Source organism: Dipodomys merriami, unplaced genomic scaffold (genome assembly GCF_024711535.1).
Source record: "Dipodomys merriami isolate MVZ:Mamm:240054 unplaced genomic scaffold, mDipMer1.0.p SCAF_38, whole genome shotgun sequence".
NCBI classification, from domain to species: domain Eukaryota; kingdom Metazoa; phylum Chordata; class Mammalia; order Rodentia; family Heteromyidae; genus Dipodomys; species Dipodomys merriami.
The window spans coordinates 1185561-1213456 of record NW_027205381.1 but is presented as its reverse complement, the minus strand read 5'-3'; the positions used below and the strand labels follow the sequence as shown (position 1 = coordinate 1213456).

Here is a 27896-nt window from a genome sequence, read left to right as displayed (position 1 = left end):
ATGTAACTCAACTGTTAAAACATTCACCTAGTAAAAGCACCATGACCACAAAATATCAAATAATAATATCAAATTAAGTGTATATTTTATGCTTTAACTATTTTAGTTCATTGATTTATTTCAGCAATCCTTGCTCTAAACAAGATGTCTTAACTAAAAAAAAATGTCATACAGGTTTCTGATGAGCATATCAGTGGGAATAAGTTACAACCACGTTAAGGACTTTTTTCAAGGATACATCTGTAAGACAGAAAGCAAGGACAACAGAAAATAGATGTAGAGCAAAGTCATACAACACATTTCTTTTAGACTCTCTAGTTTGATGTCACTCTCTACAATGGTAGAGCCCCGCCAAAATTTCAGGCTTCTTATTTTGCTTCTTATTCTTCACTGACTTTCCTTGACATTGGACTTGAGTTTCTCAAATTCCAAAATATGTCCTTGACAGTTTTCATCTCTAGTACATTCTATATAAAAAGAAAAACAGGTGAGACATAGAAATCTTTGAACATTCTACTGTGTGATAAATTTTTGTTCTGTTTTTGTTTTTTAATTTTATTTTATTGTAAAGATGCTGTGCATCTTTGCATGAGTAAGGAACATTTCTCCTTGAACATGATTACCCATTCTATTATTTTTCTCCCACTATCCCTTTCCTCTCGCCAGGAAGTTGTAAAGTTCATTTCCAATATAGTATCTTGTATCATTGTTGCAATGGGTCATCATTGGTACTTCTTTCAACATTTTATTTCCCTTCCCTTCCCCCAATCAGATAAATGCATATACAAGATGGAGGGTACCAGAATCAAAGACAGAGATTTCCAAGGATAAACCAATGGAAAAATGAAAATAAAATAAAATAAGAACTAGATACAGTGCATTGGTGACATCAAGGTTGACAACTTGGTGTTTCCATGTCTTGGAGTTCATTTCAATTAGCATCATTTTGTATGGTCGTATATTCATAGCTCTTGAGCTATTATAATTCTGTCAGTACTAACTTAGGCTTATAATAAATATTACAAATGAAGGAAACCATAGAGCCTATGTTTCTTTGGGTCTGGCTTACTTCACCTAATATGATTTTTTCCAAATCTTTCCATTTCCTTAAGAAAGGGGTGATACCATTCTTTCTGATAGATGCATAAAACTCCATTGTACAAATATACCACATTTTCTTGATCCATTCATCTATTGAGGGCCATCTGGATTAGTTCCATATCTTAGCTATGGTAAATAATGCTACAATGAGCATAGTTGTGTTGGTAGCTTTAGTGTGGTCTAGTTTAGATCATTTGGATAAATGCCCGAACATGGGATTGCTCGATCATAGGGGAGCTCTATGTTTAGTATTTTGAGGAACTTCCACATTGCCTTCTAGAGTGGTTGAACCAGCTTACATTCCCACCAACAGTGCAATAGTATTCCCTTTTTAAAATTTATTTTATTTTTTCACATTTTTTATTGTGAAAATACTGTACAGATGGGTTACAATTACATGGGCAAGATAATGAATACATTTCTTATCAAGCATTGTAGCCTCCTCCTTTGTTTACCCTTCCCATCCCTTCGAAGCCAGCCTCCCCCCACCCCCCACCCAATCCTCCCCCCCCACACCAAAGTTGTAAAGTTTGTTTTCGACATGACAACTTTTTCTTCTCATTGTTGCAGCGGGTCCACCTGTATCCTTATTTAAACAACGTGTTTTTCCTCTTCCCCTCCACAAATTATACCGACATCAAATACAGTGAAAGCAGGGGTTATACTGTGGGGGAGGGACATGCAAAGCAACAAAGAAATAATCTTATAAATGTGTTAGAAACAAATGCATGAAAGAAAAAAAAACATTTAAATACATATCTTAGGGTTCATTTAATAGTGTTCCCTTTTAGACACATTTCCACCATCATCTGTTATTATTTGTTTTCTTGATGATAGCCATTCTAATTGGGGTGAGGTGGGAATCTCAATGGGGTTTTGATTTGCATTTCTTTTATGGCCAGTGGACCCTGAGCATTTCTTCATGTGTCTATTGGCCATTCTTATTTCCTCTCCAGAGAATTCTCTTTTTAATTCTTTAACCCACTTATTAATGGGGTGGCTGTTTCTCTGGGGATTAGTTATTGAGAGAGCTAATTTTTTGAATTCCAGGTATATTTTTGATATGAGACCCATGTCTTTTGTATAGCTAGTGAAGATATTTTCCCAATCTGTGGCTTTCTATTTATCTTGCTACCTATGTCCTTTGCCATGCAGAAGCGCTGCAGTTTAATGAGATCCCATTTATCTAGACTTCCTTTGATTTGTTGCATTTCTGGATCTATATTTAGGAAGTTTCCACCTGTTCTGAGGAGCCCACATATATTCCCTATCCCTTCCTGTCATATTTTCAGCATCTCTGCTTTTACCTCAAGGTCTTTGATCTATTTGGAGTTGATTTTGGTGCAGTGTATTATATAAGGCTCTGGCTTCCATTTTTTACATCTGTGTAGCCAATTGCGCCAGCACCAGTTTCTGAAGAGACTGTCTTTCTTCCATCTGATAATTTTGGCTCCCTTATGAAATATTAGGTGGCCATAGGTCTGTGGGATGATGTCTGGGTCTTGAATTTTATTCCATTGGTCCTTTTGCCTGTTCATGTACTAGTACTAAGCTGTTTTGAAAACTACAGATTTATAGTAGAGTTTGAAGTTTGGTATTGATATTCCTCCAGCATTCTTCTTCCTGCTAAGGATTGTTTTTGTTATTTGGAGTCTTCTATTGTTCCATAGGAATTTTTGGATTGCTTCTTCTATTTCATTAGCGAATGTTGTTGGGATATTGATATGTATTGCACTGAATATGTAGATAGCTTTGGGCATTTGGGCATTTGCCATTTTCATGATGTTAATTCTCCCAATGAAGGAGCATGGGAGGTTTTTCCACTTCTTAAATCTGCTTTCCTTTTATAAGTTTTTAAAGTTTCAGCATAGAGGTCCTTGACCCCTTTGGTTAAGTTTATTCCTAGGTATTTTGTTTTTTTAGAGGCTATTACAAAAGGAGTTTTGTTGTTAAATTTCAGCCTCGCTCTTTTTCTTGTTGGCATTCAGAAAAGCTACTGTTTGGGGGGTTAATTTTATACCCTGCTACTTTGCCAACGTTTTGGATCATCTCAAGTAATTTGGGGGAGGAGTCTACGGGGTTCTTTAAGTGCAGGATCATGTCATCTGCAAAGAGAGAGTTTACTTCTTCTTTCCCTATTTGGATCCCTTTTATGTTTGTCTCTTTTCTTATTGCTCTGGCTAGGAATTCCAATACAATATTGAAGAGGAGTAGAGAAAGCAGACATCCTTGTCTGATTCCTGATTTTAGAGGAAGTGGTTTTAACTTTCACCATTGAGTACAATGCTGGATGTAGGTTTGTCATATATTGCCTTTATTATATTAAGGAATGTTCCATGGATTCCTAATTTCTCAAGAGTTTTCATTATAAAAGGATGTTGGATCTTGTCAAATACTTTATCTATTGAGATGGTCACGTGGTTCTTTTCGTATCCCTGTTCCTACTGATGTATTGAATTACATTAATTGACTTATGTATATTGAACCAGCTTTGCATCCCTAGAATGAATCCTGCTTCGTCATACTGTATGACTTTTTTGATTAGACATTGTAGTCGGTTGGCCAGAAATTCATTGAGAAGTTCTGCATGTTCACTAAAGACATAGGTCTATAGTTCTCTTTCTTTGATGGGTCCTTATCAGATTTGGGGATGAGGATTATGCTCGCCTCATAGAACAAACTTGGCAGTGATCTTTTGCATTCAGTTTCATTGAAGAGTTTGAGTAGTATTGGAGTGAGCTCTCCTGTGAAAGCTTTATAGAATTCAGTTGTGAATTCATCTGGTCCTGGGCTTTTCTTGGGTGGAAGGTCTTCCATTGCCATTTCTATTTCAATACTTGATATGGGTCTGTTAAGTTGTTTTAGATTTTCTTGGTTTAGTTTGGGTATATCAATCTTTGCTAGAAATCTGTCCATTTCTTCTGTATTTTCAAATTTGCTAGCATAAAGGCTAGAAACATATTCCATTATAATGTTCTGAATGTTGCTGTTTTTGGTTATGATGTTCATCTTGGATTTTATTTATTTGAGTGTGCTCTTTGTTTTTGTCAGATTTGCAAGGGGCCTGTCAATTTTGTTATTTTTTTTCAAAGAACCAACTGTTTTTGTTGATCCTTGCTATAGTTTTTTTTTGGTCTCTAACTCATTTAATTTTGATTATTTGTTTCCATCTACTGGATTGGGGTTTGACTTGTTGCTCTCTTTCAAGGTGCTTCAGACGTATCATTAGATTGTTGGATTGAAATTTCTCCAATTTGTTGATGTAGGAGCTAAGAGCTATAAATTTTCCTCTGAGAAGTGCCTTTGCTGTATCCCAGAGGAGCTGGAAATTTGTATGTTCATTTTTATTTGGTATCATAAACACTCAAATTTCCTTTCTAATCTCTTCCATGGTGATTCAACAATGTGTTGTTCAGTATCCATGTGTTACAGAATTTTCTTTGGTGGCTTTTAGCGTTGAGCTTTAATCTTATTCCCTTGTGGTCTGAGAGGATGTGGGGAAAATTTTCAGTATTACTTAGTTTGTATAGATTTGATATGTGACCTAAAATGTTGTCTATTTTGGAGAATGTTCCATGTGCTACTGAGAAGAAGTGTAATCTGATGCTGCTGGGTGATATATTCTGTAGATGTCTGTTAAGTCTAGTTGGTCTATGCAGTTGTTTAGACCTGATGTTTCTCTGTTGAGTTTTTGCCAAGTTGATATATCTAGAGGGGAAAGTGGTGTGTTAAAGTCATCAACAATCAATGTCTTTGGCTCTATGTGAGATTTTAGGGAAAGTAGTGTTTCTTGGATAAATTTGGGTAGTATTTGGTGAATAGATATTTAAAATCATTATATCCTCCTGTAGGTGAGATCCTTTTATTAGTATGTAGTGTCCTTCTTTATCTCTTCTCACAAATTTTAATTTGAATTCTATTTTATCTGATATTAGGATTGCTACTCTAGCCTGTTTGTAGAGCCTGCTTTTGTTTGGTAGATTTTATTCCAGACTTTCACTTTCAGAATGTTTGCTTTTGTGGGGAAGGTGCATCTCTAAGACAGCAGATAGACAGATCTTGCTTTTTGATCCAACTAGACATTCTATGTAGTTTAATTGGAGAGTTAACTCTATTAATATTTAGAATTAGGATTCAAAGGTGTTTTGTAGTTCCTGCTATGTTAGCTACCTTCTTAACAACTGCTTCTTGTAGGTTCTACTTGTGTTTACCTGATTCTTTGTTTGTGAGCTATTTTTCTACCTCCATCATCTTCTTGTGGGTTTTCTATGTGTAGGACTCTGCCCACATTAAACAGTTCCTAGATATCTCCCACTGTTTTTACACTCAAGACCATCTCCATCACCAACCTGATTCTTTCTCCATGGATCTAACTATCCTGGATATTCAATATAAATTATACTACACAAGGTACACCCTTTGGTGTCTGGCATTCTTCACATTGAATAGTATTTCTGATTCTTATCTGAATTGTAGCTATCTTTATATGTTCATGTGTAGATAATATTCCATTGTGTATGTACTAGTCCCGTTGGATCCATAATAGAAAGCCACAAACTGAGTGGCTTCAAATATTTAATAAAAATTATTATGTCACAGTTTTCAAAGGCAGAATCTCAAATTAAGATATTAGAGAAATTATATTCTCTCTGGAGGCTGGAGATAAGATTGATCCCTTGCTTTGATCTGGATGCCATCAGCTTATAGCTCCATCTGTCCAATTTTCCCCTCTAAAATCATGTGTCTTTGTAGGCTGTGACCCTCTATATATGTGGTGTTTAAATTTTCTTCTTATAAAGACAAAAATCATTGGTTTTGTTGTTAACCTTAATATCATTTAAATTGCTTCACTCAACTAAATACACCTTCAAAAGCCATGCTTTTAAAGTTCATTCAGGTAGGTATCTGGTGCTGTGACTTTGATTCATAGATTTACATATGCTAGATGCTGTCAAAATGCCTCTCATGTCAATGTTGTGTTTGATTTCTCCCCTCTATTACATTAATATGGTCTATTATATTCATGTATTTTAGACCTACATATTGTAGTATTCATGTAATAAACTCCACCATGGTATGTAATCATTCTAATATATTGTTGGGTTTAGTTTGCTAGTATATATTGAGAATTTAACCCTACTCTTCCACCAAATCTCATCTTTTCTGGGTTACTCCAGGATATGTCACAAGTATTTTTTCAGTTCCCCACATCATCATATCTAGCTCCCTCTCTTTACATATGCATCTGCCCTTCTTGCTGTCTGCCCAAAGCAACTGTCTTTTCCCTTCTTCCACTTCTAGTGGATCATTCACATAAACACATAGCAAAAATGTCTCCATTTTTCCTTTTCTTTCCTCAAACTACTAGTTTCCATTCATTCTTTTTTGTATAAAAATCTATTAAAAGACCTATTCATACCTACTAATTCTACTCCTCTTCTTTCTAGCTTCAATAGAATCTATTTTTGTTCGGTTTTGTATCTCCTCAAATAGTTTTTTTTTCATAATCACAATGATCAGGTAAACGCATGACAGAACAAAACAAATAAAACAAACTTTCTTTGTAATTTAAGATGAATACAAAAATAGTACTAACTATCCTTTTTTTTGGGGGGGGGGTCCGGTTGTGGGGCCTGAACTCTGGGCCTGGGCTCTGTCCCTCAGCTCTTCAGCTCAAGGCTAGCGCTTTACCACTTGAGCCACAGCGCCACTTCCGGCTTTTTTCTTTTTGCTTATGTGGTGCTGAGGAATCGAACCCAGGGCCTTGAGCATGCAAGGCAAGCGCTCTACCACTGAGCCACCTTCTCAGCCCTATCCTTTTTTTCTTTCTTGCATAACAATTAAAATCTCATTAATAGCACAGACTACCAAGAAAAATAGTGGTAAGTTCAAAGGTGTCATCTATATCAAAATCTACATCCCTACCCATCCCAGAGGCCTGCAAGAAGGAAGCCCTTGAGAAGGTGGAGATCCTCTACTTTTTGACATTTTTGCTTCAAATAATCTGGGTGGCTAATGTTATACAGATTTTAATGTCAAATAGGACATGTGTCAAAGGGCCCTCAATGCTGAGGGTCCTGCCTGTTGTTGGAATCTCCTTTGTTAAATATCTATACAGTAAAAAAAAACTCAAAACATTATTATTATATCCTCATAATTTCCTTTTGTATCTATTGAATTTGTAGCTTGTCTACTTCATTTAATTTGTGGCTTGTCTACTTCATTTACAGTTCCCAAGATCCACTTAATTCTTGCATATTCCCATAAAAATCCCCACATAAGTCAACAAGTCTAAAAATCCAGGGATATATTACAAATACTATTAAAGCTATCAAAGTGCCTCAAATGGTAGAGTTAGGCCTTGAGTTTAATCCCAAATATGACCATAAACAAAAAATAGATTTTTTTTTTAGCTACAGGCTAGTAGCAAATGCTTGCTATGCATGAGACTAGCCTCTAGAGGATCAAGGTTTCAAGCCATTCTGGACAGAAAATTCCACAAAACTCCACTAGAAACAGTCAAAAGCTTGACTGGAAATATGGCTCAGGTGGTAGAATACCAGCTGAGTTAGCAAGCTAAGCAGGTGTTATATAGTGAATAACAGATTGATTATTTTTTTACTCATAGAACTTGCTCAGTCTTTCGTAAATCAGTTCATTTTCATGTGCCTATATCCAATTCATCAGACAATTGTTACCTCATCTGACCTGAGTCACCATGGCATCTCTCCATAATTATTTCCCTTTAATCACTTTCTAAATTGGCTTAACTATTCAAGACTTATCTTGAATCATTTTATCCCTGAAATTTCAGGCACTTACTAGAATATTAGTGTACATAGGACCTAAAGTTGAAGTTTGGTACACAAAAAATTATATCTTTACAAATTCAACATCACTAAGAGCTAGGAAGTTATGAATTATTCACTCAATTTCCAAGTATGTAGGATCTGCAGAGTACAAGGACAGCTTCCAGCAGAGTGCATCATTGACAATTGCTGACAAATACAACCTAGAAGAATGATGTGGATGAAAAGAGAGGGTGTACAGCACACCACCCCAAATCAAAGTACACATCAAAGACACATGCATTGGGCAGTACATCTAGTCTCTGGCACTCATGAGCAACACTCTCTAATTGGATCTCACTTTGCATTTCCCTTGTGTTCTTCTTGCCCATTTACTATTTAGTTGAGACTAATTTTCTCTGTTAATCCTCTCTTCATCCTAACCTATATTTTATAGTTGTCTACTATATCCCTATCACATATTTAACATTGACTATCTTTTAATCTAGTGTATAATGAAGAATTTCAGTGATGTAGTTTGATCCATCTTTCCATTCATATTTCCTAGTGTTCTCAAAAGAACATAGAAACACTGATAAACAAAAGCCTAAATGACAGAAAGGAAGATATGAATACAAATCATGAAGGAGTAAATTTATGTCCTTCCAGATAACTTTTAGGATTCAACCTAAGATCGAACCTAGGGACTCACACATGCTTGGCAATCACTAAGCTGTATCCTCATCCTTAAATCTTGATAGGATATGAGACACTTATAATCTCCATGTTTGTTATGTATCCCCTACTTTAAATATTCTCCTTTTAATTTCTGTGTTCAGAAACATCATTAAATTTTAAGTTGCAAATTTAATGGTCTCTTTTGTGTTAGATATTTCTTGATGCAATATTAAAATAATCATGGTCCTTAGGATCTAAAACATGTTCTTACTTTTTCAAGTATAAGTGAAGGCTATTTTCTTATGCCTCATCTTCCTACTCTATGAAATTTTATAATGAACTTATACTTAACATTTTACGGGGTAAAAGTCACACTGAAAGAAAAGTATATAGAAAACTAAACTGTTAACATTCATTCAAGAAACAGAATCTATTTCTTTCTAAATTGATTGAGAAAATTTCTAAAGGGATATTAATATATAATAGGGCCAAAATGAAACTATTTAAACATATAAAAGTGAAGATTAAACACACCTTTTTCACAGGCTCCCTTTTTTAACAGGATCCCAAAACTGTAGTTCCCACTGGAAAGACCAACCCTACTGGATAAATAATTACAACTGACAATTTTAGCTAATACTAGAAACATTCCACTTTAATAATAATACCTTTTATTCTAATCCCATGGACCACATCAATCTTCTGACTTCTGTGAGGTATGTGTCTTCGAGATCATGTAAACTAATACATTTTTCATTGTAAGTTGATGTATTGGCATTCCAATCTTCTACATCAATCATAGAATCTAAGAAGCTATTAGAATAACAAAGAAAGATGGATCTAATATTGAATGAGCATAGCCAGCTTTCTAAGCCTGCATAAATAAGGGAAGTCTAAATTGGATTTTAGTAAATTTACCAAAGTAATGTATTACCTCCTAGTAGATAGCCTTTTTCACCTAACACAATTTGCCCTGCAGTGTGGGACCCATATTTAGCATTTGAATAGGACAAGTATTAAATGGTTTTATACACAGGGATTCTGTAGTGAGTGAAAAAGAATGTGTCAAACTCAGATTTTCTATCATCTATTTGAACCTGACCAATTGCATAACCTTTCAGAGCCTGAGTTTTCCACATAGCAAATGGTCAAAATAATGTTCAAATTCTAGGTCTATTATTAGGAGTAAATAAAATGTCTTCTTAAAGTTCTCAGCAGAGAAAGTGACCCTTTGTGGTCCCTCAGTAAATACCAGCTACTTTCCCTTTTCCATTTCCATGTTGAGCAGCATGAAGCAGAGATTTATTTACCCATGTGAGAATGCCTAGCTCCCTCAGTGCACATTCTCAGAACCACATGCACACTAACAAAGAGGCTGTTCCTTGCTCTGCAACACAGGGCTAATCTGCTAACTATCAAACTTTGTTTACACCCAGATTATGTTGGGCTTCTCTTCTTTATGGATTTGACAAAAGCAAGTAATATTACTCATTCTCCCTTTAGTGGAGAATGAATTACTCCCTTCAGGATAAGAAGATGATCTGGCCAGTGGCTGGGATGCTAGGATATCCCAGAGTGAAGCTAAGGAAGATTCCTGGGGCATATGAGTGGCCATTCTTGTTATAGTAGGTCAGAAGTTCAGTACCTGGCCCTACAGCCAATGAGAACTCAGAATCTGAGCTGTCCTGGTAAGAATATGGAGAACATGTGTACTCCAACACCTGCTTATATTTTCTGTGCTTCTCATAGATTATAACTGTAAAGGATCTTGGCCAACTATTCAAAACAAAACCAAAAAAAGAATTTCTTTGACAGCTGTAGAGGACTGGAAAATTATCATTTTGATTGTCTCTATTGCATGTTATCATCATAAATATGGCAGTAGGTAGGAGAGGATTGTTACATAATAAAATATAATGAAAATACATAACACTGTGACATGACTTGATATATTTATATTTATTTGACCCATATTAGACTGTAAATATTAGATTAGGATTTCATGGTAACACATCTTACTTGGTGTGTGTGTGTGTGTGTGTGTGTGTGTGTGTGTGTGTGTGTGTGTGTGCAGTGTTGTTATTGTGCCCTATATCACTAAGCACATGAATACTATGCACTAGAAGTAAGCTCTGCAGTTGGAAGCATGTTGATTCCCATTCTTGGAATGAAGATTGTCTTTTGTTTTATATGCTGTCCCTAATTTCTCTTGTGAAAAATTCTGTTATTTTTGCAATTGCTTTTCTCACCATTCCAATAATTAGCCATGTGAACTGCTTCCATATTCATATGTATCTTTTTCTCCTGCCAAAAATCAATGATTTAAGGACAGCATTGATGTCACTTCACCCTAAGCTACTCAGTATTTTTTAATAGACCTCAGAAATAGAGTCCCTCTTATTACTAAAAGGAAATGTGAGATTGTAGGACTCCAGGAAAAAAATTGCTGCTCTCATTTTTTTTCTTATTCCTTCTGAAGAAAGAGTGTAAATCTTTTTCAGTGAATGAAAAGTAAGCTTATTTAATGGAGATAACGATAATACAACACAGAAAAGCAATTCTCACTTGCTTTGTTCTTTGGCTGAAGTTTATTACAAGGCACGATTCCATTCCTGATCTTCCATAATTTGGGTTGTTTATTTCTTACTTGAAAATGGCATCAATCAAGATGCCTACAAGAAAGAAAGATATGGCTTCTTTATATTGGATATTTGAAGAAATATTAACCTATGAAATATGTATAAAGGCAACATCAGTCAAGGAGAAGGAAGAGTGAACAGTCATTGTCACATCTAAGTCTAAATGACAAAATTAAAGAAAATACAGCTGAAAGGAGAAAAGGAAATTTGTTTTTCATGTAATTTTATTTTTATCTTTAGTTGTATGGAAGATTTGCCATTCAACATAGTATTATATGAATAAATTGGAGCTTGATCAATGCCACCCCCTTTATCATTGCCAATGTATATTTCTTGCTTTGTATGGAATGTAACCAAAGTTAAATGATGTATGAAGTAGGAATTCCCTGATCACTCTACATCTTATAATCTCGTATCTGTGTCAAAACAAGAGGCTAAAACAAAGGAGTCCCATTGACATAATTTATATGGTCAGTCTTCTATGGATTGAGCAGGTAGGGAAAAGCAGTTATGGGTTATGAAAGCAAATATCTGTAAAATGCGACACATAACCAATGATCCAGCAGATTCACCTTTTCCTACGTGAAGTGTCCTTGCGTATCTGCCATTTGCAAACTTGAACATTCTTGACTTGTGCATTTTAAATTCTTTTTTTTCTAGTTTTTAATCAAGTACTTGCTTTGTCCACAACAGTTATCTCTAACTTAGGATTTGTGCAAACACAAATTTGTGCCAATCAATTGACTCCTGTCTTTTAGTCTACTTCTCCCAGAAAATAGACACTAAAGACAGCACATATTTCAATACTTTCCTTATGTCACCAAGATACTTGCTTATTTCTTTCATTTCACTCAAACCTAGAAGAAAATAGAAGTCTCCTTGTTAGTTTTCTTCTTCAATAGGACAGTTCTGCTTTGTCCCAAATTGTTTGACTCTATGGCAAGACATTAATCCATGATCATTCCACTACAGCACTGACTTCCAAAAGGAGGCAATCTTGCAGTTTCTCTATTCTGGGGCTACACACATACACAGGCTTATCAGAGGACTTTTGTTTATCCTAGTCCCATCTTCAGCGCTATCTCATAGCCAAGCATGATGGGAATATAAAATTCAAAATATTTTGAAGAGCTAAGTTTATTAGTCCCCAAACTTCTTGTAAATGTAAGTTGACCCAAGGAAAAGAATGTGGAAACACAAGCTAATTTCGGTGGCACCATCATCTATCCATTTCTGCTGTTTATTCCCCTCCTTTTGTAAAAGACTAGTAATGAATGTGGAAACATAGGAAAACACTATCTGCTGTAAACAGCCATGTAGTCTAGTGAGCAGAGCCAAGCTCTGAATTCAGTATCATTTTAAAAACAGACATGATGACAACACCTACTATCAGGAGAGAGGAAAGGCATCAACTAGAAAAGTGTCCAGAGTTCAGTAGACCATGATAGCCTCATGGAAACACACAGAAAAAAAAGCATAAATTGTTCTTCTTTTCTTTTATTTTTTCCTGTCTTCCTTTTTCCCTCCTTCCTTTTTTGCTTCCTTCATTATATTTGTTTTTGCTTTCTTTTGATACCACTGACATATAAATAATAGTATTTAACATGCTTTCATTTAGTCTTTAAAACACTGACATAAAACTAATACTGCTTACTTTTGATAGAGTCTACATGTGCCTCAACCAAAACATACCAGGATTGTGGAGAACAGAGCTGTGAAGATGATAGATTTTTAGGTTGCCATCTGTGAGTTGTTCTGAAACATTTACAGAAAGACCACAGAGGAGGTGGTACTAAAAAGGAATGAGCATCTGCTATCTGTCAGGCACTCTTTCAAGCACTGTTTTTAGTTCTTACAATAATGCTGTGCGATAGCCACTGACTAACTGCTTTCCACATAGAGGGAATCTGAGGCACGGAAATGGTGTCAGTTGCTCTGCATCCCATATGTAGTAAAAACATAGAGCCAAGATTTAAATGTGGGCTCAAAATATAATACAATACTTTTTGAGAAATTATAGACACTGTTTTTCATAAGTAAGATAAAGTATGATGGTACATTTATAAATAAGGTCTACTAAATGTGATTTCCAATGTTCATGGAAGGCATCAGCTATGGACATTGTACATTTCAAAGGTGGGTAAAGGTATTATTATTATTATTTTTAACTTAAATGTTATTGTAAAGGTAATATACAGGGGCTGGGAAGGTGGCTCAGTGGTAGAGTGCTTGCATTGCAGACATGAGGCCCTGGATTCGATTCCTCAGCACCACATAAGCAGAAAACGCTGCAAGTGGTGTTGTGGCTCAAGTGGTAGAGTGCTAGCCTGGAGCTAAAGAGCTAAGGGACAGCACCCAGGCCCAGAGTACAAAACCCATGACAGGCAAAAAAAAAAAAAAAAGTTGCAGTTACAATAAATGTTAATAATTTAATGTTTAAAAACTCTAAGAAAAAAGCAATAACTGTGTTGTGCTACTTCACAGAATTGTAATCATCAGTGAGCAAGAACATCCACGGAAGCACGGTTAAAGATGGCAAAGGAGTTTTATTAGCTAGTCTACTACCCTGTCCTGGTTACCTCAGAACTGGGAGTAGCTGCAGTTTGCAAAGGGGCAAGTTTTGTTTTGTTTTGTTTTGTTTCCTTTTCCCTCCTTCCCACAGGCCATTCTGTTCTCCTCAACCTTCTCTGCTCTCCATGGGCCTCTCCAACCCTCTGTGGGCCTCTCTGCAGGGCTCTGGCCTCTTTGATCTCCACAGGACTCTGGTGGAGAACTCTCTGCTCTCTGCAGGCCTCTCTGAGACTCCACAATCTTTTCCTCAGGCCTCTTTGTTCTCTGCAGGCCTCTTGGCCTCTCTGCCGGCCTGGGTCTCCTCGGGCATCTCCACTCTGCATAGACCTCTCCACCCTATGCAGGCCTTTCTGAAGGCTTCTCGGCTCTGCATACACATTGCAGCCCAGGCCTCTCTTCCATGCTGGACCTCTCTTCTGGCCCAGGCCTCTCCAGTGGCCTGGGTCTCCCCTCAGGCCGGAGAAAGCTCGGCACTGCTCTGCTCCAGAAGGTGCTCTCCTTGCGATGCACCTGTAGTGGTGATTTTATTTTCTTCCCTATCTACCCTCCCCAGAGCCTCCTCCTCCCTGACCCGGTGGCCCGTCCCCCAAGACACCTTTTGACACCCAGCCTCCCCAGCAGCCTGGTGTGAATGGTGGTGATGTCAGCCTGGGGCAAGACTTCCGGCTCCCCAGGTTCTCACAGAATCAGGGTGTAAAAAGAGATTTGATACTTAGTTATTCCATAAATTAACCTTCAATACAGGCCCATTCTATTTAAAAATAACCATATATTTTATGGCTTCTCACAATTATTTTCATGTGGAACTAATAATTTTTAGATACGTACAATAATCACAAGATCATATTTTCTGTGAAATCATGTTTTGACTGAAAAGCAAAGCTAAGCATTTTCTAGTTCAATTGAGAAGGCATTATTTTCTTTTTTTCTTTTTCATTAATTTAAAAAAAAATTTATTATTGCTAAGATGTACGGAGGGGTTACAGTTACACGAGCAAAGCAATAAGTACATTATTATTTTCATTCTTATTCATGAACTTATTCGATGCATTATAGATTCATGATTATGAAGCCAAAGTCAAAACCATAATTCACTGTGAAGTCTTTCTGGATCTAAATCCCAGGTTTTAATATGCTTTGTCAAAAATGCAGATTGAGTTAAAATATATATTGGAGAAAAAACAGCCTATAAAATTGATTATCCACATGTAGAAGACTAAAATTTAGAAGACTATTATCTGTCACACTGTAAAAAAATAAATTTGAAATAGATCAAATATTTTTATGCAAGATCAAAAGAAATATATAGTGAAAACACTGAAAAATATAGGCATAGATCATTATTCTTTGAATAGAACTCCAGTTCCCCAAGAAATAAGACCACATATTAACAAAATACATCAAATTTAATAGTATCTAATAAGGCAAATGTCATAATCAAGGGACAAACCACAGCATGAGAGAAAATCTTGGCTAATTAGTCAACAGATATAGGATTAATATCTACAGTATAAAATAAGAAATTACCTTACTTACAAAACTGTAACCCCTATGTATATTACCTTGAGAAAAAATTTTAAAAAGCAATAAAATAAAATAAATACTTCAAAAAATAAACCGCAAAAATGCCAACAACAAATAATGTAGCTAATAACTGGGAAAATAAACAGACAATTGTCTAAAGAAATACAAATTGTTAATAAACTCATGAGGAAATTTGCAATCTCATTAACCATAAAGGAAATGCAAATCATAAGTAGATTGAAATTCCATTGCACCCTAGTCAGATAAGCAATTACCAAGAAAACAAACAACAACAACAACAAAAATGCTGGTGAGTAAATGAGGAAAAGAACCACTCCCCACACACTGTTTGTGAGAATGTAAACTAGTTAACCTCTGTTTATAAGAGCAAAAATGTGAAATTAACCCTAAGTTCCCTACAACTGATGTATCCTTAAAAAATATTGTACACACACAAATGGAGAATCATTAAGCTATAACACAAAATGAAATAACCTTTTCAACAAATTGAATGAAACTGTAGTTTATCATGTTGATCAAGATAAGCTCAAAAGTCTGTGTTTTCACTTATTTTTGGAACCTGGACTTGAAATAATGATGATGATGATGATGATGATGATGATGATGATGATGATGATGATGATGGTGATAATGATGAAGAAAAATGAATGCTAAAGGTGAACAGTCTGGGAGTGAATTAACAATTGGGAATAAAAGAATAGAATACTACCTGGTAAATATAATCAAAGTACATTTACAAGTGTGTGTGTGTGTGTGTGTGTGTGTGTGTGTGTGTGTGTGTGTGTGTGTGTATGGGAAGAGACATGGGAATATAGTGGAGAGGGAGGGGCTGAACTTTTTCAAATTGTACTGTATACATCTGTGTTGACACATTGATGCATAGCACGGGAACAGACCTGAGCAAGAGAATGTCCAAGCCCTGAGGAGTGATGTCTGGGACAACTTAAGGTTCATCTGTGCTGAGAATATGGTCAGAGAGTCCCTTCCATAAGAAGAGATTTTCATGATGAATAGTCTTGTGTGGACAGAGGTGGTTGTATAACAGTTTTCCAACTTCTTATGTCCATTTCTACATTCCACTCTGTTATAATGGTATTAATGATATGCTGTGCATATGTACAAAGTCTGAGAAATAAGGTCTTTCACAAAGTTCACTTAGAAACATCAAGGACAATTCCATTAAGGGGTATTTTATTTTTCAGCCAGCAAGCGACCTTGTTGTAGAACCGTGATGCCCATTTGTCTGGCCCATGGGGCATTTGTCAGTATTTTTCAATGTTCATGAAGTGTGGAATTACAAAGGGGTTTGGGACATTAATCAGGCAGAGGAAGATCTGTGGGCCAGTCTTAGGAGTAGCTTTGGCAATGTTGGACCCTGTTTTATCTTCTTAGCTCATAGAGAATCAAGATGAAACTTTCTCATACCATGATTTGTTAATTAAGACTAAAATATTTTTTTAAAACGGGGAGGGAGGCTCAGAAACTTGCTTGTTGAAACTCACCCAATCCAGAAAACTTTGTGAAACCCCAATGGCATCCAGTTATTCCTTTCTAAACTATAGAAAATTTGAGATCATTGACTGGACACATGCATTGATCTCACTCATGAGAAGCCTGTCAAGACATATGCATCTTGAATGCAATATGAAACCAAAATTCTTTCCTTTCTGCCTGATATATAGGAAGGAAGAGAGGAAAATAGGCAGGGAGAAAGGAAGGGACAGAGGGAGGAAACAAAAAATGGAGTAGGAGACAAGGAATTGAGAGGGGGAAAGGAGCCAAGTGGAGGAAGGAAGGAAGGAAGGAAGGAAGGAAGGAAGGAAGGAAGGAAGGAAGGAAGGAAGGAAGGAAGGAAGGAAGGAAGGAAGGAAGGAAGGAAGGAAGGAAAGGGAGGAAGGGAGGGAGGGAGGGAGGAAGGGAGGAAGGGAGGAAGGGAGAGAGGGAAAATGAATCCTTATTCTCCTGCCATTGTAAATTCCTAAATACTCACTGGCTTTAATACAGCAAGATATGCTGACAAATTTCACAAGTGGAAGAAATCGAATGATGAAAAACTTTTAAAAACCATGTCAGCACGAAGTTCTTGGACAAAAAGATACACAAGCTAGCATGCAAACACAACGATCAGATAAAACCTGAGTAATTACATATTGGTCAGTGAAGTGATGCTTGATTTTTCCACATTCCTGAGTGTCAAACACTGTGCAAGAAAACCAGATGATGTCTGTTTCTCTCTGAACTTAGAAAATGCATCTGCCTCAAAATTAGTGCCTTATGAATGTTTTCTCAATGTAAATACAATGTTCCTATATGCCTAAACAGATTTTCCTTTTATCTAGATAAAATTGATCTATTGTTTTACTTTTGCCACTTCCCTGTCTACCTTCTAAAACTATCAAATTCAAGGGTAAGCATCCGAGCTTTCAGAATACTGTGTAGGATACTCAGAGTACACCTGCAACACTATGAAGGGGGAAAGGAAAGTAGCCAGAAAGCCCTTTGCTCAGTTGTTTATATATAAACATTTAGTGAAAATCTACCACTTGCCAGGAGCTGGAACAGATCAGGTAAGACACTTCACAATGTGCTGACTCCAAAGGGTTCGGATGGCTGTTGGCCTACTGTGTGATATGACTCTTCCTAGGCTTCCCAAAGGCACAGTGTCAGAATTCCAGATGGGTTAGTTATTAGCTGAACTGAACTGTTGAATACATTTAACAACTTCCTCAACACTAGCAAATGGCAGTAGCATTGTCACCCTTGCTTAGATGCATCAGGAAGGAAGCTGACTTGTCTCTGGTTGAAAGGACATTTGCCTAATTTGAAGGTATGAGCAGCAGTTATCCAGGAAAGTCAGGGATAAGAGGGAGGTTGAAAGACACTGCTGCTTCTACCAAATGCCAGAGCTTGCCAAGCCTTAAACACATAAGAAGCATGATGTTTTAGAAAACTACATGGTATTTCATTCCTCTGAAGGCTAGTTTGACAAAGCAAGAGCAGCCAGAACTTAACAATGGTAAATACATACACATATGCATACACACACATAAACACACACAAATGTATATATTACATATATATAATTCTGTAGAATTCTGAAATGAATAATTAATATATAGTATCTTCATACCTATCTATAAAGTATTTATTATAGTATATACTTATATATTATATAAATATATATCTATAAATGTATACATTATATTATATAATATATAAATATATTTATATAATAACATTATATAACATATAATAACATATTATATAATATATAATAGCATATTATAATTATATCTTATAATATCTATATCTATTTATCTATCTAATATTAAATGTTATGCATGAGGAAATGTATACAGGAATAAGACTGATTTCCCCTGAAGTTCACAATTTCTCTATACATATAATGCTTATGATTTCTGTGGTATAAACCTAAATTTGTTCCAAGAACTTAAATGGTCCAGACACATAGTACGTATATAGTACACTGAATTGAATTGACTAATATATTTTACTAGGATCAATCATGATCTTCTCGCACCCGCTGGTTCTTTAACTTCATCAATGCTGATGTCTGGGCACATTGCCATCCTCTTTTGTGATGTGGGCTATCAATTTATTTACTCACTGAAGACCATTGTACTTACCAGGTGATAACAAAGTAAGCATCAAATACAAGGAAGTTGAAAGAAAATTGTGTGTACTAGCTTTTCACTAGAATTAATCTCATGAAATAGATAATTTTTTTCTCAGATCATTAATATTTTTTAAGTAAGATTTGTCTGGAAACTTGCTTAGGAGATACTCAGGTATTTAAAATTATTTATTAGGTGGTTCATGGAGCGGCTGGCAGAGGACACAACCAGCCAGCCATGGAGATAGGAACTACATAGTCATGTGAGTTCTGCAAAATTTAATTTTGCTGCTTTTCCATATACACTAAAATTAGCAGACAGAGGAGGGTGCCATTTATTTATATTCAGGAATGTGTAGAAAAATGATTGTGTATTCTATGGTACGGTATTACCACTTAGGTCTTGCAGATATAATTAAACATTCGTGAATGTACATAGCAGTGAATGGATTTCTAGGAACCCTTTAAAACTGAACAACTGTTTCTAAGCCTTCATATTATAAATGTATAAATTTTAAATATAACTTATATCTTAATTCAGAAACCCTCTTTGTATTTTCTGCATTCATTACAGCTATTACAATCATACACTAAGAGTTCTAAGTTAATTCAAATTACCTCTTCTTTTGTGGTCTTTCCATTATACTCTCTGGCCAAGGCTGTACACCCATTTTTGTTTTTTCAAGCTAATTACTTCTTTTCTTCCTCGTTTGGCAGCATTTTAGCTTTTGAAATGTGTCTCTTGAATGTCTGCCAGAAGTGGTGATAATATGACAACATATATATTAACACTTAAAACTATGGGCCAATCACCTGCATTAAGAAAAACATTAGTGAAGCTTGCTTGGTGGCTGTGAATTTATTCATTACACTGTGTTGTGTTTCTTCAATAAAATAAAATTAATAGGATATTTTGTGTCTCCTAGCTATTTCAATAAATGTTCTAGAGAAAAAGACACATTGATTTAATAATGATAAATTCATTGGAAAAATGGCATTTTCCTTTTGCTATTAGGTTTATTACATTTAACTGTAAGGTAAACATTAATATGAACAATTAAAAATACATCAGTTTGAATAATTGTATTAATAAATACCCACAAAACTTTGAAAAGTTACTCAGATGAGTATTATGATTATTACCTCCTTAGCAATAACTGGAAACTGTTTCCAGCTGGAGAAAACCAATGAAACAATAACAAATAAAAAGCAAAATCAAATTTGTAATTTAGTTTCAGTTCAGCCTTTCTTTCTCCCCCCAAGTATATTTTGGATAATCAACTAGCATCAGATTTCAACTGGGAACAGATAATTTGGGGACACTTTATTATTACAAATCTGTATGATTACTTATTTACGATTTAGCAAACAGTGACTTTGAAATCATGTAAGTTTTTAATTTTTTAAAATACTAAAAATCAGCTTGTAAGATTTAGAATGCTTATTCTCTCTGTATCTAAATGGGTATGGAGCTAGCTGTTTGTGATCAGAATAAAGCCTCCAAAACCTTACTTCTATCGTATGACTGACATTCATCAAATACACCCTTTCTACATGGAAAGTACAAAATAAGATCTCTGCCCATTTTCATTGGCAACACCTAGAAGTTGTGTAGGATTCTGTCAGAATGCTTTTATGAAATGCAAGTGGATAGGAAAGAATGATATGCAATTAGTAAATGTAATAATTCCACAAATAACATTTGTCTCTTTATAAAATTACACTGTGATGGATTATTATGACTTTATATCTTTACACTTTTTCTGTAGACAAATTTTAGGAAACCAGGGGGAAAAAACAAGGAAAAGAGATAGGGATATTTTTAATGTCTAGCATTCATCATTGTTTCTGTCTAGTTCAGTTTCTGTAGCTGCCTAATTCTCTCAGGGGAGCAATATCTGTAGCTAATCAATCATTCATCTTTCTATGTATATCTTGGGTGGCTGTCAGCTAAGCACCTATGAAATCAGACAGAGTCATATGTCTAGAAAACAAAACAGTGAGATAAATTCTTTGGTTATTTTTGCAGCTCTAGAAATACTTGAAGAGGAAGACCTTCCCAGATATTGAAATAGGTTGTGTTCAAGGGCTGTTCTGATTCATTTGAGCAACTCACTTAGAGGTCAACAGAATGAATACCAGGGTTGTCAGGTAAGGGGAGGTCAAAGGAGAAAAGGCAGATGAACGGAGAGAGGAAGGATTGGTGAAGACAGCCATAGCATTCAATGTACATATGTGAAAATGTAACTTGATGGGATGGGGTTGGGAGAAAATGAAAAGAAAAATGAAAGAGGTGACATCGATCAGAATGCATTGTACTCATAAACTGACATGATGAATTAGAACCTCTTTGTACAATTACTTAAAGGTAATAAAAATGAATGACTGAATAAATAAGTAAATACATTAGTCTGTGTGTTTCCAGAATGGGTGAATGCATGTTAGAGATGTAAAGAAACTGATATGGAAATCTTTCTACATGTATTTGTTACATATATCAACTTGTAACAGGTCACAATGCTTCTTTCTTTCTTTTCTTTTCTTTCTTTCTTTTCTTTCTTTCTTTCTTCTTTCTTTCTTTCTTTCTTTCTTTCTTTCTTTCTTTCTTTCTTTCTTTCTTTCTGTCTTTCTTTCTTTCTTTCTGTCTTTCTTTCTTTCTTTCCAAATTAAAGGCTAAAAGTCTCTTATTGCCAAAGAGTTTTATCAGGGTTATTTTTTTGTTTCTTTAGGAAAAGTAAATTATTGCTTAAGACGTATTATTTTTACTTATTATAAAATGTCAGGCAGAAGCAAGAAGGGTGGTAATGATTGTAATGTTGTAACGGTGAAGATGTGAGCAGGAGGTCTGAAATATTGTCATCATTTGTACTAAGAATTATCTTGTGGATGAGTAGTATATATTAAGAATAAAGATATATGATGACCAATTGTCATTGTGATAGACTATGACCGTGTGATTTTTTTTCTCATAAAACAAGTAAAACACAGATTGGTATGATGGGAAAAACAATGGTTGTTTCATTATTATTTTTAAAATTCTTGTACTAATTAGGCAGGTAATTTCAAAACAACTCTGTTGTAACAGTATTAGTTTTCGGTAAAAAAGTCAAACATGGTATTTGTTTCTTTTGAAGCAATCTTAGGTTTTATAAATTCCAGTCAAAAGGAAAGCAAAGGGAGTGTCTGTACAGAGGGAGATTGAAGGAAATGACACTTACATTCGATTTATAATAATTATATATCCTTATTGTATTTGTTGTGTGTGGGGGGATATTTCTGATGATCCAAATTGGTTTGATTACCTGTGTTGAATAAGAGGTATGAAAAGAGTCTTAGAACAGAAGCTTAGAACAGCCTTTCAACTGGGTTCTTCCCAGAGGGGATGCCTCTAGATCAAGATCCCCTCCCCTCTATGCCCCCTGCTCTTCCACAGGGAGTGGGTTGTGGTAGTGCTGCTTAGAGAAAGCAACAAGATAAAAGAAAATTTGCACAATTTTTCATTAATTGAGGGCTAGGCATAAGAAGAATGTTTCTATATTAAATCTATATCACATATCCACATCATACCTGTATCATATACCATAGCTGATACTGATATTTCCAGAAGAGTGCCTGGATCTTAAGGGTCAGAAAATTCCCTACACTGACTGGCAGAGAGTCCAAGGAAAAAGGCAATACTCTTCTGTCTTAGGGACAATCATTCAGAAGTGCATCCTGAGAGGAGAATGTTGTGCAAATGATTCACTGAAAAAAAATGTTTACAGGAGAAACTGTGGGATAGAGGAGTGGGAGAGGGAAAGGAAAGAACCTACATCAGGGTGAACACCACTTGATATGATGCCACAAAGGAGGCCTCAGGGCTCTGGCCATGTACTTCCAGAAATTGTCTAGCATGTGCTGTACACTAGGATAGATTCTCAGCAGCACAAAAACGTAGCTCTGACCATATTCCTGATTTAATGTTTGAGACCCACTCCATTAATACATTGGAATCCTATTCTCCAAGATGCTGGTATCAGGAAGCAGGCTTTTGGAAGGTGATTATATCAGGAGGATGGAGCCCTCACTATTGATATTAATGCTCTTGTAGACAAGACCTCAATTTAAATCTTGGATGCCCCCTTCTCAAGAATTGGGAAAAAACAAAAACAAATGTTTTTCATATAAGTTACCCAATTATGATAGTTTTTATAACAGCCGGATTGGATTAAGAGAAGCTTGACTCCACAGAGGAACAAAGTCATATGCTTCACTTTCCTGTTATCTGGCAGACAGGCATTGATTGACTGACTCTGTTTTATGTGGTACATGTTTGCTGCTTCTAACTCTCAGCTCTTATGGCCATGGCCATTAGAGCTCAAATCCTTTTTCCAAGGAAGAGTTGCATGTGTGGGCTCTATCAGGGTTCTCCAAACAAACAGTACTAAAAGGTGATAGAAACATGTGAAAAGTAAAATTTATTATAAGAGATTAGTTCACACAGTTGTGGAGGCTGAGACACCACACACTCTGCCTTGTGTAAACTGGAGACCCAGGGCAGCCAATGATGTCAATCACAAGCTGAGCATCAAAGGTGCCAGTGGTGTAAGTCCCATTCAGAGAGCAAAGAAAGACCTGTATGTCTAGCTAAAGCAAAGAAGCAGGGAGAGAGCTGGCAGATGCCCAGGATAATCTGTTTACTAAACCCAATGCAAATATTAATCTCTTCTAAAAAAGATCCTCACATACAGAAACAATGGTTAATCAGATTACCCTAGCCACCCTATGTCATAAACAAATATGATGAGTAAAACAAGAAGGCAATACTGTAAAGCTAGTATGTCTTCTCTCTCTCTGATTCTGTCTGTCTTTGTCTCCCTGTCTGTCTCTCCCTTTCTGTCTCCGTCTCTTTGTCTCATCATGAAGTCACGTGAAAAAGATTGGAGGACTCAAATTTATATAACAAGGAATGTAAGTCATGAGCAAGAAAGCCAAGTGAGAGCTCAAGACCCTCAATTTAAGCCTGGTACAGGCACACACAGAAAAAGAGGAAAAATAAAATAAAAAATATCGAGACACCTGGGAATGTGGTTTAGTAGAGTGCTTGCCTAGCATGCATGAAGCCCTGCATTCAATTCCTCAGTATAGCATAAATAGAAAAAGCCAGAAGGGGCGCAGTTGCTCAAGTGGTAGAGTGCTAGCCTTGAGTCAAAAGAAGCTCAGGTACAGGGCCCAGGCCTCAGTTCAAGCCCAGGACTGGAAAAAAATATGTATATATATGTATATATATATGGAGAGAGGGAGAGTATAAGGCTCATATGGTAGATCACTAAGCATGAGTTCCTGAGCTCAATCCCAGTACAGCAGAAAGAAAAAGAGAAAAGGATCTAAGGAAGACAGACAGAAAGAGAGACAAGAAAGACAGAAAGACAGACAAGAAAGACAGAAAGACAGAAAGAAAGAGAAAGAGAGAAAGAGAGAAAGAAAGAAAGAAAGAAAGAAAGAAAGAAAGAAAGAAAGAAAGAAAGAAAGAAAGAAAGAAGGAAGAAAGAAAGGAAGAAAGAAAGGAAGGAAGGAAGGAAGGAAGGAAGGAAGGAAGGAAGGAAGGAAGGAAGGAAGGAAGGAAGGAAGGAAGGAATAAAAATTACATAGCCAAGAAATGATTGCTGCGTTACTATACAATTGGAAAACTTGAATACTTCCAAGGTACAATATTAGTAAAATGAAATTATAACGATGATGGCATTTGTATCATATATTGCACCATCAAAGGACTTTCCTATTACTAATTTTTCTGTCTTCCCAATGCTGCGAAATGACTAAGAAACTATTATCTATTCATAACACATAACACAGAAACTGCATGGAACCCATACATGATTAACAGCGGCAATGGAACTAACCTTCTACCACATGATAATGTATAAAATATCCATGGCACATTTTTTTCCTCTTTCTTTCCCCCATATTTTTATTCCTGCATTCATTTATCTTCTCAGACCTTTAAATAGTAATTCATAGTTCCTCATTCAGAGTTTGGAAATAAATATGTATTTACAGTTGGAAGTAAATAGGCTTAAAACAAATTAGATTGAAATGACATCTTTGAACCTTTTGTGAACATATGACAATTTCCAGGCCAGAGCTGGTGTTGAAGTGACCCAATGGAGATTTACACATTTATTGCTGACAGCACCTTCATCTGGGAAGTGTTGGCAGGGAGAACAGAACTATTTTATAACTTGATGCATGTTTTGCTCTAAGATGTCCTCATGGCTGCAGAGCAATTAATTCATTGTTCTACATTATAATTAAAGCATTTTAAATGTGTCTAACTCAACCATATGCAAGCACATCTGTGAAGGAGCCCCTTTATGGCTGCCTTCTGTTTATCCTCTACCAGCCTTTTGCCATGCCAAAGAAAATAAGCCATCACCCTGCTGCCCATTTGACCTATGTTAAGTACCTTGTCCTCCATCATTAGTTACTACTCAGAGGGGGAAGAATCATTACTAAGCTGTCACATTTAGCCAGTAGGTATAGAAATGGAAGGTATAAGATAATATTACCTAGGAGGGAATTTATATATTAAAGAGATATTCTGTCCCGTTGTGTTTCTTCTCAGATTCTGGATTAAATCAAATACAACTGAAAGGAATCATGTGGTGAGATACCAGTGCTAGTGCTTATAAATTTTTCAAATAAATATTCTGAATGCTTACAAACTTTACACAGGAATTTCATACAAACTTGTTATTTTCCAAGTGATATGCCAAATTAAATATCACTAATTGTGATATTTCCATGTACATATACAGTTTATCTGTATCAAGCCCTCCCCTTTATCAACTGCCCTCCTCAGGTCCTCCTCTATTACTGGAATGATTTTAGCAGATTTTATGCTGTTCATATAAATGTACACAGAGAAGTTTGAATATATTCAGCCCACATACCTTCCCCTTTGCCCTCCCACTGATATATTCAATCAAATTTTAAAGATTAGATTCTACAAGGGAGAGATAACATGTGGTACATATCCTTATTTTTCTTTTCTTTTCTTTTCCTTTTTTAAAAAACAATTTTATTTTTATTTATTTATTTATTTTTGTTGGTTTTTGGGCCTGAACTGTGGGCCTGGGCACTGTCCCTCAGCTCTTCAGCTCAAGGCTAGCGCTCTACCACTTGAGCCACAGCGCCACTTCCAGCTTTTTCTGCTTATGTAGTGCTGAGGAATTGAACCCAGGGCCTCATGCATGCAAGGCAAGCACTCTACCACTGAGCCACCTTCCTAGCCCTATGGCTTATTTTTCTTAACATCATGATTCAAGGATTTTATTTATTTATTTATTTATTTATTTATTTATTTATATGTAGCCTTATTTCAAGGCTGTTACTTTCCAAAGTGTCTTCCGTCTTTTCAGATTAGACAAAGAGCCTGGTATGGCTGGGTTTGGGAATATCCCTTTTCAGTGTTGGACATTGGAGTTGAAAATTACCCCTCTCAGTCTGTTTGATACTGAGTTACACTTTGGAATCTAGACTAGCTTCACCAAGGCAAGCCTCCGTAAATGGAGAAGAGAGTTCTCTAGACACATTAACATGGTTAGTTCTCACTCATTGGTCCTGGAATCTATCAGTTGTTACTCCATTTTTTTCTCTGAAAATCTGGTAAGGCTGTGCAAGTTAAAACTCAGGAAAGGGGTCCTCTAAGATGGGCCTCACGGTTTCCTTTGCTTACGTTTGTCAGGGTGCTGTGTCCATAAGTAGTCAGTGAACCTTTAGGGCTCTTCTATGCCTCTGAGCTTCTGTGCTCTACTGTTGTCCCGGGTTTTAGAATGTTTGTTCTGTGATTTTATTATCTATGGGAAGCAAAAGAGTTCTGAAGTTCTACATTGTTCACCTTTTCCTTTTTCTTCAGTTTAGGAACACAAGTAATTATTTATAAACTCTTTACATGTGAGAAGAAAATGATATCTAACAATTTAATATCTAAGTTTTGTGTATAGTGTTCTGTACTATCAGATAAGCAGAGGTATACATTAAACTCATTTCATCTGATAATCTGAATATTTTTCTATTTGTAAAGTTCTGGGCTATTTCTAGGTCCTAACTCCACAAATACTACTTATATTATTTTATTTGAGTTTCTTCTTATTATTCATTCCTTTGAAACTTTAATTAACTAGCAATGCCATCCCTCAAGCTCCACACTATTTGTCTTGATGATTTAACTTTTTAGCTACTGCAACAATATTAGATCAATTGGCAAGTTCCTGAATTCATATAATCTAGGATACCCAAAATTTTACTTTGGTAATTGTTCTAATTCACTCATTTTCAATTCTACTTACTTTATATCACACTACTTGTTCTATATAAATGCTATTGTTTTCACCAAGTTAATACATATATTCACATATTCATACATATTTACGTTATATGTATAAACATGCATTGTGTGTGTGTGTGTGTGTGTGTGTGTGTGTGTGTGTGTGTGTGTACTGAGGATTGAACTCAGTATCTCTTGCTCAGTCTTTCTTTCTCTCTTTTTTTTTTTAGTCATGACTGGCACACTACCATTTGAGCCATGCTACAACCCAGATTTTTCTGGTTAATTGGGGCTAAAGTCTCACAGATTCTGCTGTATAGGTGAGTTTTGAGCCTCAGTCATCCAGATTTTAGCTTCCTGAGTAGCTACCAGCACCCATCTCTATTTAATATTTTAATAGATTATTTTATATTCTCCAAATATTTTCATTATTTCTCTTTCCTGGTGCATTAATTCTGTGCTGATTATGCCTGCATATAATTTTATTTCTATTTATCAGTTTATATTTGTTGTGAACTTTCTCTTTACAGTATGGTAATTTTTTGAAATATTTCATAAAGTATGAAGCATTCTTCATGAAGTAACTTGAATTCTGTTCTTAATTAAGCCACCAGAGGATTAATAATCCAGAA

At 35.8% G+C, this 27896-nt stretch overlaps 1 long non-coding RNA gene across 1 annotated transcript; it reads right to left on the bottom strand.

Annotated features, from left to right (window-relative positions):
• Window positions 1-323: 323 nt before the first annotated feature.
• Window positions 324-26722, bottom strand: LOC138804983 (uncharacterized). The gene is made up of 4 exons (XR_011365390.1): window positions 26674-26722; window positions 11133-11239; window positions 9236-9380; window positions 324-467 (listed from the first exon to the last, which is right to left on the bottom strand). It is a non-coding gene; the product is annotated as an uncharacterized lncRNA (long non-coding RNA).
• Window positions 26723-27896: the final 1174 nt, after the last annotated feature.